Below are 10,972 nucleotides of genomic sequence, written 5' to 3' on the forward strand. Positions count from 1 at the left end.
CTTACCTGATTGTTTTGCACAAGCTCGCTTATCCCATGAATTTTATCCTCAAAATGCAAAAGCTCTGCTACGTGCTTTTCAGCTGACTCAGGACCGGGTGAGACAAATCATAGTCGTGTCCTGATTGGCAACAAGTTCTGCCCACGGCAGTGATTGGAACTAATCCTCTTGGTCTTTTGTCACTTGAAATTGGGCAGACAGATGTTGCTCACGTACCAGAATTGGGCAAATACAAATATGCCCATGTTTCTGTTGACATTTCTTCATCTTGTATTTACATGTCAGTACGTTCAGGTGAAAAGGCCAAAGGTATTTGTCGACACTTTGGCACAGCTTTTTCTGCCCTGGAAGTTCCAGAACCCATAAAAACAGATAATGGGCCAGGTTATCCAGCACACAAAACAAAAGCATTTCTTCAACAGTGGGGAAGTCAACATGTTACTGGTATTCCACATTCTCCCACAGGCCAAGCCATTATTGAACACACACATAGCACCCTTAAAACTACATTGCAGAAACAAAAAAGGGGGAGTTCAGGGTTAACCCCACAAGAACGCATAGTGAAATTTTGTTATGTTTGGAATAGATTAAATCGCTGGACGGAGGATGGACCTCCTATACAAGGCCATTTTGGGGGTTCTAAGGATTTAGAACAGGGGAAAGCTCACATTAAAGTATGTAATCTTGAAACTCATGAATGGGAAGGCCCGTTCCCTTTAATATCCTGGGGACGAGGGTATGCTTGTGTTTCCACAGATAAAGGACCTTGTTGGGTCCCTGCACGATGGGTTTGTCCTGCCTTGTCTTCTGTCTCTTCATCACAAGAAGACTGACCCTACCGTGGTTTCTCGCGCAGCCAAAAGAGAACTTCTATAACCAATGCGACAGGACAAGGCACCCTGTGCCTGTCGGTTGCCGCACCTACGAGCCCTTTCAGACCACTGTTGGAAGCAATGGCAGCCTCGAATACTGTGGACACGTGGGATGGCTGGGGGGTATAACAACACAGCTGCAAGAAACTGATTTGTTAGGATTTGTAAAAATGGATGGGTATCTGTATTTTCATTCTCTAGTTTGAACCCAATTGTTAGTGCAGAATGTTAACTGTTCCTTAACTGTTTATTTGCTAGGCTAGGAGCACGAGTGAAAAAATTGTATTAAGAATGTTTGTTTTGTTAGTTTCTATTAGCGTATGCAGTTTCTTATTAATTGAGCCCTTAAGCAGGTATTGATAGCGAATATACAAAACAAAGAAGGGGGAGATGTGGGGAGCGAATGCGCTAAGATTTGCATGAAGAACAGTTTGGGAATGAGTTCTGAGGCCTTGGTGCTTTGACAAGCCCTGGCGCTATGAGGTGGGGTGTGTAAGGACAGAGAATGTGAGGGTTGTGAGAGGGTCTGCAGCATTCAGATTGGACTATTTACCTGGAGAGTTTTACAGTGGCAAATGAGATTGAACGTTGTATATATATGCAGGCTGGGAAAGTACTGAAGAAGGGGATAAAAAGGGCTTGGTGGTAATAAACGGGGATTTGAGTCTCTGCATCGAGTCTGTGTTTTGAAATGCCACAACACGTGGCTTTGGCAGACAAGTGGTTTCCACTTGCTCTGAGCTCCCAGGGCTGGAGGGTCCATGGGGGCTGGTGATGGGTGCTGGGGCACCCCAACTGTCCTTACATGGGCTCCCTGCCCTGGCTCTTTCGAGCGGCTCTTTCAGGCTCTCTGCAGCTGCAGGCAGGCCTGGGTACAGGTGAGGAACCAAAGGTCTGGGCACTCACTCTGACCCCTCGGTGGCTGCAGGGCACCTGGTCTGGTGCTGCCATGGGGCACAACCTGTGCCAGCGCTGAGCAAGTCTTCTTGGGCTGCTCCTCAAGCTGGGGGAAACACGGCCACATATGAGGGATCAGTGATGGAATCACAGAATCACAGCGTGCCCAGGCTCAGGTCACTGCAGGGAGCAGCCTGCGCCCAGCATCCTGGAGGATACTGCTGCTCAAACCAAGCTTTTTACTCCCTTCCGTCCCTTCCTCCCAGTGAGTCCCTTGGTCCCCATCCCGCAGGGTAGGAAGAAGGTCTGCGGCTGGAGCTGGTTTGGGATACCAGATGTTGTCAGCTCCAACTGGAGCCAGGGTCACCCACGGGTGCTGTCATGGGGGACCCTGCAAGCGGGCACGGAGGGGGAGATGCCAGCAGGAGAATGGCAGGGGGTGCAGGGGGAGCTGCTGCGTGCATGAGGTGTGCATGCAAATGCAGACGAGGACACTTGAGTTCAAGGTGCGGAGCTATTGCAGACCCCTCCTGAAGCAGGCAGGCCTGGACACACGCTGCTAGCACCGCATCTTGTGCTGCCTTCGCAGCCTTTGCTGCGCGTGGGGCACAGGATCTCGCACGGGCTCGCCCATGATGGGCACGGCTGGAGGACGTGGCTGACTGAATTCCAAACCCATGGACGCATCCCAGCTGCAGCACATGAGCACTGCTCAGGTAGCTCACTGACTGCTTGTGGGACAGGGAAGGAGCAAAGGAGATGGTCCTGGCACATAAGAGTTGTCCAGCGCAGCCTTCACCCGTTTTATTGATTATTTAAGCACCAAAGTGTGTCTCTGTCATCTCAGGGGGTCATGTATTGATTGCCCCATGTCCCCCAAGAAGCTGCAGCCCAATTCAGGGGTTGTCCCCATTCCCTGCTCGCAGCAGTTCTGGAATTCTGGGGTGATGTCACAGCCTGCATTACAGCGGCAACGGCCTGTGCCCAAACACCAACACAGACCTTCACCCCTGAACCCATGCTTTTCCTGTGCTCCCACCCATGTGCTCCAGTCCCTTCTGCCCTGCTCCTGCTTTGCCTTCTGCCCTACTGCCATCCCTGTCTGTTTGTTCCCATCCCTATTGCCTTGTTCCCCATCGCTTGTTTGCTGCGTTGCTACCACCAAATGCAGCCCCAAAAGAAGTTGACTTTTGTCCTGCTGGTGGCCATGCTCAGCCCTTGCGGAGGCGAGGACACAAAGGGCTGCCTTCGCAGAGTAAGGAGCTGGTGGGTGCCGAGGCAGGCACGAGGCCGGGTCTGTGCCCTGGCCCCGCAGGCAGGGAGCACGGCTGCTCACCCCTGCCCTGTCTGCTCTGGCAGGTCCTGAAGCCGCTGCCGCCCCTCAAGGTGCTAAAGCGCAGGAAGCAAAGGATCCTCCAGCTGCACGCGCCAGCCTGTCAGAGCTGGTGGGTGCTGCTGGACAAGGAGCCCCCGGCCTCCTGCCACCTCCTGCTGGGGACGTGCCCGGGGCCCCAGTGCCCCACGGCTCTGCCCGGGCAGCGAGAGGGGACCGCGGTGCCCAGAGCCCTGTCCCACAGCTGCGCTCCGCTGCTCTGGCAGGACCAATGCACTCTTCTGCTTGGCTTTTGCCTTAGGCTGTTCCAACACGTGCGGGAGCTGGAGGAAGAGGCCACCAGCAGGACCCAAGTGGGGCTGCATGGGGAGCCAATGGAGGTGGACGGGCAGGTGGAGGAGGAGGTTGCAATGGAGGTGGAGGTGGAGGAAGAGGAGGCTATGGATGTGAACTGATGAGTGGTAAGGCAGCACGTGCCCCCCATCTGGCATGTGGGTTGGGTCAGTTGCTGCTGCACTGGGGCTAGGGCTGTGTGCGACGGCCTCGCTGCAGGGACATGGTGTCCAGTGGCCTCATCCTGGCAGCACAAGCGCCACCACCGCGCTGCCCTGCGCTGCCTTTGGGACACGCGAGCCGAGTGTGATTGCGTAGAGCCCGGCTCCCAGCCCCAGCCAGGGTTGAGCCCCGAGGCAGAGTCCTGCTCTCCCCAGCGTGTGCCAAACACAATGACCATCAGCAGCCTCACTGAAATGACCTTGTGCTGCTTGTTTCCAGGCCTGGTGGAGATGGGAGTTTTGGAGAGTTTGAAGAATTTTCTGTAGAAGAGTTGCTGTTTTCATAGAAGTTTGTTGCTGTTTTAGAAGACTGTTGCTCTTTCCAGACAAGTTGTAGCTTTAGTTAGAATAGTTTTAGTTTAGGTAGAAGAGTTGCAATTTTAAGAAGTGTTTTAGTTTTAGGTAGTATAGCTGTAGTTTTAGGTAGAAGAGTTGTATTCTGATAAGAACAATTGTTCTTTGTTGTTTATTTTGTTTATTTTTTGTTGTTTTGCAAATACATTTATTGACATTTTTCTGACCCATTCTCTCTTTGTATTTTCTGTGACCACACATCACACATTGTGGGGAGTGAAGACACTGAGATTTGCATGAATAGCAGTTTGGGAATGAGCTCTGAGGCCTCGGTGCTTTGACAAGCCCTGGGGCTATGAGTTGGGGCCTGTAGGGCCAGAGTATGTGGGGGTTGTGAGAGGGTCTGCAACATTGTGATTGGACTATTTACTTGAATTGTTTCACAGTGGCCTATGAGATTGAATGTTGTATATATGTGCAGGCTGGGAAAGTACTGAAGAAGGGGATAAAAAGGGCTTGGTGGTAACAAATGGGGATTTGAGTTTCTGCATCAACTTGACTCCATGTTGTGAAATGCCACACACTATGTCAGCAATTCGTAGCAGCAGTTTTGAGCCCGATACGAGACTGCTTTGAGAATGTTTTAATCTATCATTATATGGATGACTTTTTAATTGCCGCAGAATTAGAACAAACAGCCCCAAAAGTGAAATGGCAAGTGATCCAAGCAGTCTCCACAGCAGGATTCCAAATTGCAGAAGAAAAAATTCAAAAAGCTCCACCCTGGAAATATTTGGGATGGAAAATATCCGAAGAAAACATTCAACCTCAGAATATCACCCTGACGACAGGAATAAAGGCTCTAAATGATATGCAAAAACTCTTAGGAACCATAAATTGGATCTGTCCTCTCTTGGGAATATCTACAGAAGAACTCCATCCCCTCTTCAAATTATTGGAGGGGGATCCATGTTTGATGTCTCCTCGAACACTCACCCCCTCTGCGTGAACCACCCTTGATAAAACGGTTGTAAAATTAACTGGTCAAGTTGCTCATACAGGAAAAATGGACTACCCTATTAGCCTTTTCATTTCTTATTCTTCTTTTCAACCCTCTGGAATGGATATTTTTGGGAATTGTTGCTTTTGCTTTATTGACTTTGTCCCTGAATAAAACCCTATCATCTTGTTTAGGGGAGTGAGTTCGTATTTCACACTGTCTAGCTTTTGTCACAAATTCCAGTTAGGAGATAGACATGTTCATAAGATTCCTGAGAAGAGGAGGGGTCCTTCTTGGAGCTCTGCCACTCCTCCTTCATAATGCGCACTGTCCCCTGGTGGTGGTGGATGGTAGTCGATACACATCTTCATCTTTAGCACATAATCAGTCCCTATTGGCTTTGGCCTAGACAAGAAGTAACAAAGTTGCTCAATTAACTGACTTTACAGTTTTTATGCTGTTTCTTAAAGCTTCTTTGTCTTAGTATATAGCTTCTTTGTCTTAGTATATAGCTTCTTTGTCTTAGTGAATTTCTATTATCACTTCCCCCCTTTTTCTGTAACTTTATCAAACTCTTTTGCATTTGCACAGAAAGGATAACTATTTCTTTCATTTTGTACTGTATGAGAGGTTATGCAGTTGGTACGTTTGATTTACTGCTACATAGATGCCTGCTAAATTTCTAGCACATTTTCTTAACACAACCTAAGGTTATTCCTACTAATATAATTATTACTGTAATTACAGTCAGAGTCTGTATCGAGCTAGCAAGCCACCCTGCCAAATCCCTGTAGAATGTTGTTGAATTAAGTATTTTCCATACTTTCTCTTAAAGCTGTACTGTCTTGTGCTGTTCTCTAAATTTGATCAATTTGCTTATTTAAATCTTGAGTGACATTTGCAATGTGTGTACAACATGTTTCATTTTTTAATCCTAGAAAGCCACATGCTCCATGTTCTTTTAAAAGCAGTAGGTCTAATGACAGTCTGTTTTGCAATACCAGTTTGGAAGTTGTCTGTAATTGCCTGATTAAGTCCTGCAAACCCTTTTGGGTGGCATTTGCTAAGCTTTCTACCTGTTGAGTAAGGTTATTGAAAACAACTTTATCTTCTAATGTCAAGTATCCTGAAGTGAAAATAGCCTCTATAGTCCATAATACTCTTGTAAGTGTGCTAGGGGATTGCCAGTTTTCTTGACTCTCTCTTTACTTGTCCCCATAGAGATGGTTGCAAGGGAGATTTTCTCCATAATGGACATAATGTTATATTCTGTACACCACCCAGCTGAGGGCATAACTTCCCAGGATCCTATCTGAACATCTTTCCAAACCTTTGGTATCTGACAGTCCCATGGAATGTTTGGACATTGATCTCCAGAGGGCCAGTATGTTATTTCCTTTGCCCAAGAAGTAGGAGGTTTAGCTACATTACACTTGGTAACTGAAATGTTGACTTTTTTATAATTCAGAGAGTAATTTCCTTCTGTATCTACCCCGAGTAACTTGCTTTCATTATGTCCTTGCCACGTGTTTTCCCAAGTTTTTGTCAAATTGGTGGGTAAAATTCCCCATGGAATTAGATTTCCTGCCTTGGTTGGCATTGATAGACAGGCGGTAATGGAGGATACATTCTGTATTCTTCCAAAATCTTGAAGTAATTGCAAAATTAAGTTTTCATTATAACCAATGCTACAGCCTATATACATTAACATTAGCAGCCATAAAATCATTGTCCCATACCTCTCTGGAATTTCAATTGTAAAGGTCCTGTAGCTTCCACTCTCCACTCTGCGGGTGCCTTCTTTATTCTGGAATAATGGATCCAGGAAGGTTGTTCTTGACAGCTGTGAATGCTGTTAGCAGCACTTGATGTGGTCTGTCCCACTTCTCCTGAAGAGGGTCACCTGGAAAATTCTTAATATATACCCAGTCACCTGGGTTAAAAGAGTGAACTTTATGGTCTAAGCTTTTAACTTTAGTCTCTGACACTTATTTATGGACTTTTTCTAATTGTTTACCCAAAGAGATCACATATTCTTGGAGACAGTAATTTCCTAATTGTTCTCGATTGTTGTTATTTATTCCAACTGTATGATATGGCCTTCCAAACAGAATTTCAAAAGGACTTAACTCTGCCTTAGCTCTCGGTTTTACACGCATTCTCAATCTAGCGATAGGAAGTGCCTCATACCAGTTTCCTGACAAATTTTAGCGAGTTGTTGTGTAATCATATGATTCATCTTTTCTGCTTGTCTCTATGGAGTATGGAGTTGCCAATTAATTCCTAATATTTTGCTAGCCTGTTGTACTACTTGTGCACAAAAATGTGTTTCCCGATCAGATGAAGTAACTGCCGGTACTCCAAATCTGGGTATTATTTAATTTAATATCACTTTAGTCACTTCTCTTGCCTTATTAGTTCTATGTGGAAAAGCTTCTGGCCATCCAGGAAAGGTGTCTGTTAATACTAGTAAATATCAGTAAACCCCTTTTCTTGGTAATTCAGAAAAATCAATTTGCCAATGTCCTCCCGGAATGTTCCCTCTCCCTGTAGTTCCCAGTTCCATTTTATTTCCTGTATTAGGATTGTTTCTTAAACAGATCTCACATTGCTAAGTGACTTTTCTGATAGTAGTGTATAAATTTTTCCCTGCCACTATAGTCTTCAGATATTCATAGAAAGAGTTTGTTCCCCAATGAGCCTTATTATGTTCATCTTTGACAAATTTCCACATTTGGTTGCCCATTATTATGACCTTCCCATCCTTTAGACTAGTCCATCCCTGAGATGGAATTTGCCCCCATTTTCTTGAATCCATTTCTGATCTAAATCTGAATGTTGGACTTCTGTTTGATTTACAATTTTTCCTTCAGAAACTAATGCCATCACCAAGGGCTCTTGTGTTTGTTCTGCCACCTGCCTGGCTGTATGATCAGCCAATCTGTTACCTCTTTCTGGATCACTATTACCGTTAAGAAGTCCTTGACAATGCATAATAGCAACTTGAGCAGATAATTGTACAGCTTTTAATAAATGGAGGATCTGCATATTTAATTTGTTTTCCTTGTGACGTTAACAAGCCTCATTCTTCCCAGATTGCCCCATGGGCATGAACAACTCCAAAAGCATACTTAGCATCTGTCCATATGTTAATTTTCTTCCCTTTTGCCAATTCTAGTGCCCTTATTGAGGCAATGAGTTCTGCATTTTGAGCAGATGTTCCTACAGGTAGAGGATTTGATTCAATTACCTCTGTAGTGGTGGTAATTGCATATCCTGACTTACGGATTCCTTAGCGGACAAAACTGCTTCCATCAGTATACCAGCAATCTTGTGCTTCTTCCAGAGGCTCTTCTTTTAAGTCAGGTCTGCTTAAGTAAACAGCTTCTATAGTCTCAATACAGTCATGTTCCAGTGGTTCCATAGCTTTTCCTTCAGGAAAGTAAGCCGGATTTACAACATGAGTGATCTGAATTTCCCCATCATCTGACACAACTAAGATTGCCTGATATTTTATGAATCTAAACAGGGATAGCCAATGATTACCTTTCTGCTCTTACCACTGACACAGCATATGATACCAGCACTGTTATCTTCTGACCCAAAGTAAACTATCAGGCTTCTTCTATATTCAATATCACAGCAGCCACTGCTCGTAGGCATCCTGGCCAACCTTTACTGACCTCATCCAGTTGTTTAATGAAAAAGGCCACAGCTCTCTTATTGGGCCCCAATCGTTGCGCTAGGACTCCAAGAGCTATTCCTTGTTTCTCATGTGAAAAGAGCCAAAATAGATTTGTCACATCAGGCACCCCCACGGCAGGAGCTCTCATGAGCTCTTTCTTGAGGGTTTCAAAAGCGTTTTTTGCTTTGCCTGTCCATATCACCTGCATATTGTTGGTTTTAAAAGCTCATACAATGGTTTAACTATGATGCCATAATTGTAAATCCATAATCTGCACCAACGTGTCATTCCAAGGAAAGTTCTGACTTCTTTCACCATTTGAGGAAGAGGGGTTTGGCAGATGGCTTCCTTGCACTCAGTCCCCAACACTTGTTGTCCTCCGGAGACTTCATATCCCAGGTAGATTACCTGCTTCTGTACTGGTTGTGCTTTCTGTTGAGAGACTTGATATCTGTGTAGTACAAGAAAATTCAATAAACTTATCATCCATTGAATACACTCAGTCACAGTTTCAGTTGCAATTAACACGTCGTCCACATACTGCAATAGAATTCTATTTCCTTCAGGACATTTCTATATTTCCAACTCTTGAGCTAGTTGATTTCCAAATATTGTTGGGCTGTTTTTAAACCCTTGAGGCAACACTGTCCAGGTCAATTGAGGTTTTCTCCCAGCTGTGGCATTTTCCCATTCAAAAGCAAATAGTTTCTGACTAACTAGAGCCAGGGGGAGGCAGAAGAACTCATCTTTTAGATCCAGTACCATGAACCAGATCTGGTCATCTTTAAGTTTTGTGAGCAGTGTATAAGGATTAGCTACCACTGGATGTTAAGTCTTTAACTATTTTATTAACTGCCCTCAAATCCTGTACTAGATGGTAAGTACCGTCCAGCTTTTTCACTGGTAATATAGGGGTATTATAATCGGATTCACGTTTGACTAATAACCCATTTTTTAATGAATTTATTGATCAAATCCTCTATTACTTTTTGATCTTGTAGTTTTAAGGGGTATTGTCTTTTATTTACTGGACTCATTCCCTCTTTAAGCTCAATTATTATAGGAATTACAAGTTTTGCCTTTCCAGGACCTTCTGAAGCCCATACCCGTGGACATACCTGATTAAAAATCTCTTCCACATCTATCTCAGATTTCCAGAATATTTCCAAATCTATCATAGCTACACTTAAGATTTCAATTAACTGTTCTTCTCTTACTTTTAATTCTATATTTGCTTGTTTAAATTCAGTGGTTGCCTCCAGTTGTTCCAATAAATCTCTTCTCAAGAGGGATTTTGGAGAATTTGGCAGGTATAAAAAACTGTGTATTCCAATTTGTTTTTCCAATTTATATTCAAGGGGGTTTTTCTGCTGGCCAGTAGCTCCTATTATATTTACAAAGTCATTACTTACGGGCACCAGCTTTTGATTTAGACCAGAGAAGGAGGCTCCTGTATTGATTAAAAAATCAACTTCCTTCTCATGTTCCCCTAGCTTTATTTTAACCAGTGGATCTGCTGGGGTGGATGCACCAAGTCCTCATCAATCTGTAGCAGCTATTATGGATGAGGAGCTTCTCTGTAATTCAGGGCATTCATGATTCCATTGTCCATCCTTCTTACAATAGGCACACTGACTGATCCTCAGTTCATTCCATATTCCCCCCCTTCCTCTCATAGCTCTACCTCTGCCATGTCCTGGTAATGGTCTCCAGTTTCTGCTTTGCTCTAAAGCAGCCACCGTTGCAGTCGCTACAACGCTAGTCAACCTTCCCTTCTCTTCTCTCCTCCATCTCTATTCCTATGCACCCTACAAGACTCTTCTGACAACTTTGACAAGTCCCTTACTTCCGGCTCTTTCAACTCCTGCAGTTTTTGTTTTTTTTTCTAATATCTGGGGCTGATTGCCCTAGAAATAATGAACCCAACTATTGAGTTCCATATCTGAGGATGGGTCCAAAGTTATATATTTCCTCATTGCACTTTGAAGATTGTCTCAAAAATCAGTTGGGGTTTCACTTTGCCCTTGTTTTTCTGCATAAAGTGCTTATCAATTTACTGCTTTGGGGATAGCATTTTCTAATCCTAACTTAATCCAATCCCGATAACAACTCAACATCTGATACTCCTGCAGTATTGGGGTCCCAATTAGTCAATGGTACTTGCTGATCCACACCTCCCTCCGGTAATCTGAGCTTGGACATGAGTTCTAGCAGTTTTCAATATCAACTGTCTTTCAGTCATTTCTCCAAGCATTAAATCAACATCAGACCAGTCAGATTTCCAACAATTAATTCAAACCTCTCAGCCACTTTATCAGGATCTTCCTGATACCCTGT

This window comes from Lathamus discolor, chromosome 19 (assembly GCF_037157495.1).
Source record: "Lathamus discolor isolate bLatDis1 chromosome 19, bLatDis1.hap1, whole genome shotgun sequence".
Classification (NCBI taxonomy): domain Eukaryota; kingdom Metazoa; phylum Chordata; class Aves; order Psittaciformes; family Psittacidae; genus Lathamus; species Lathamus discolor.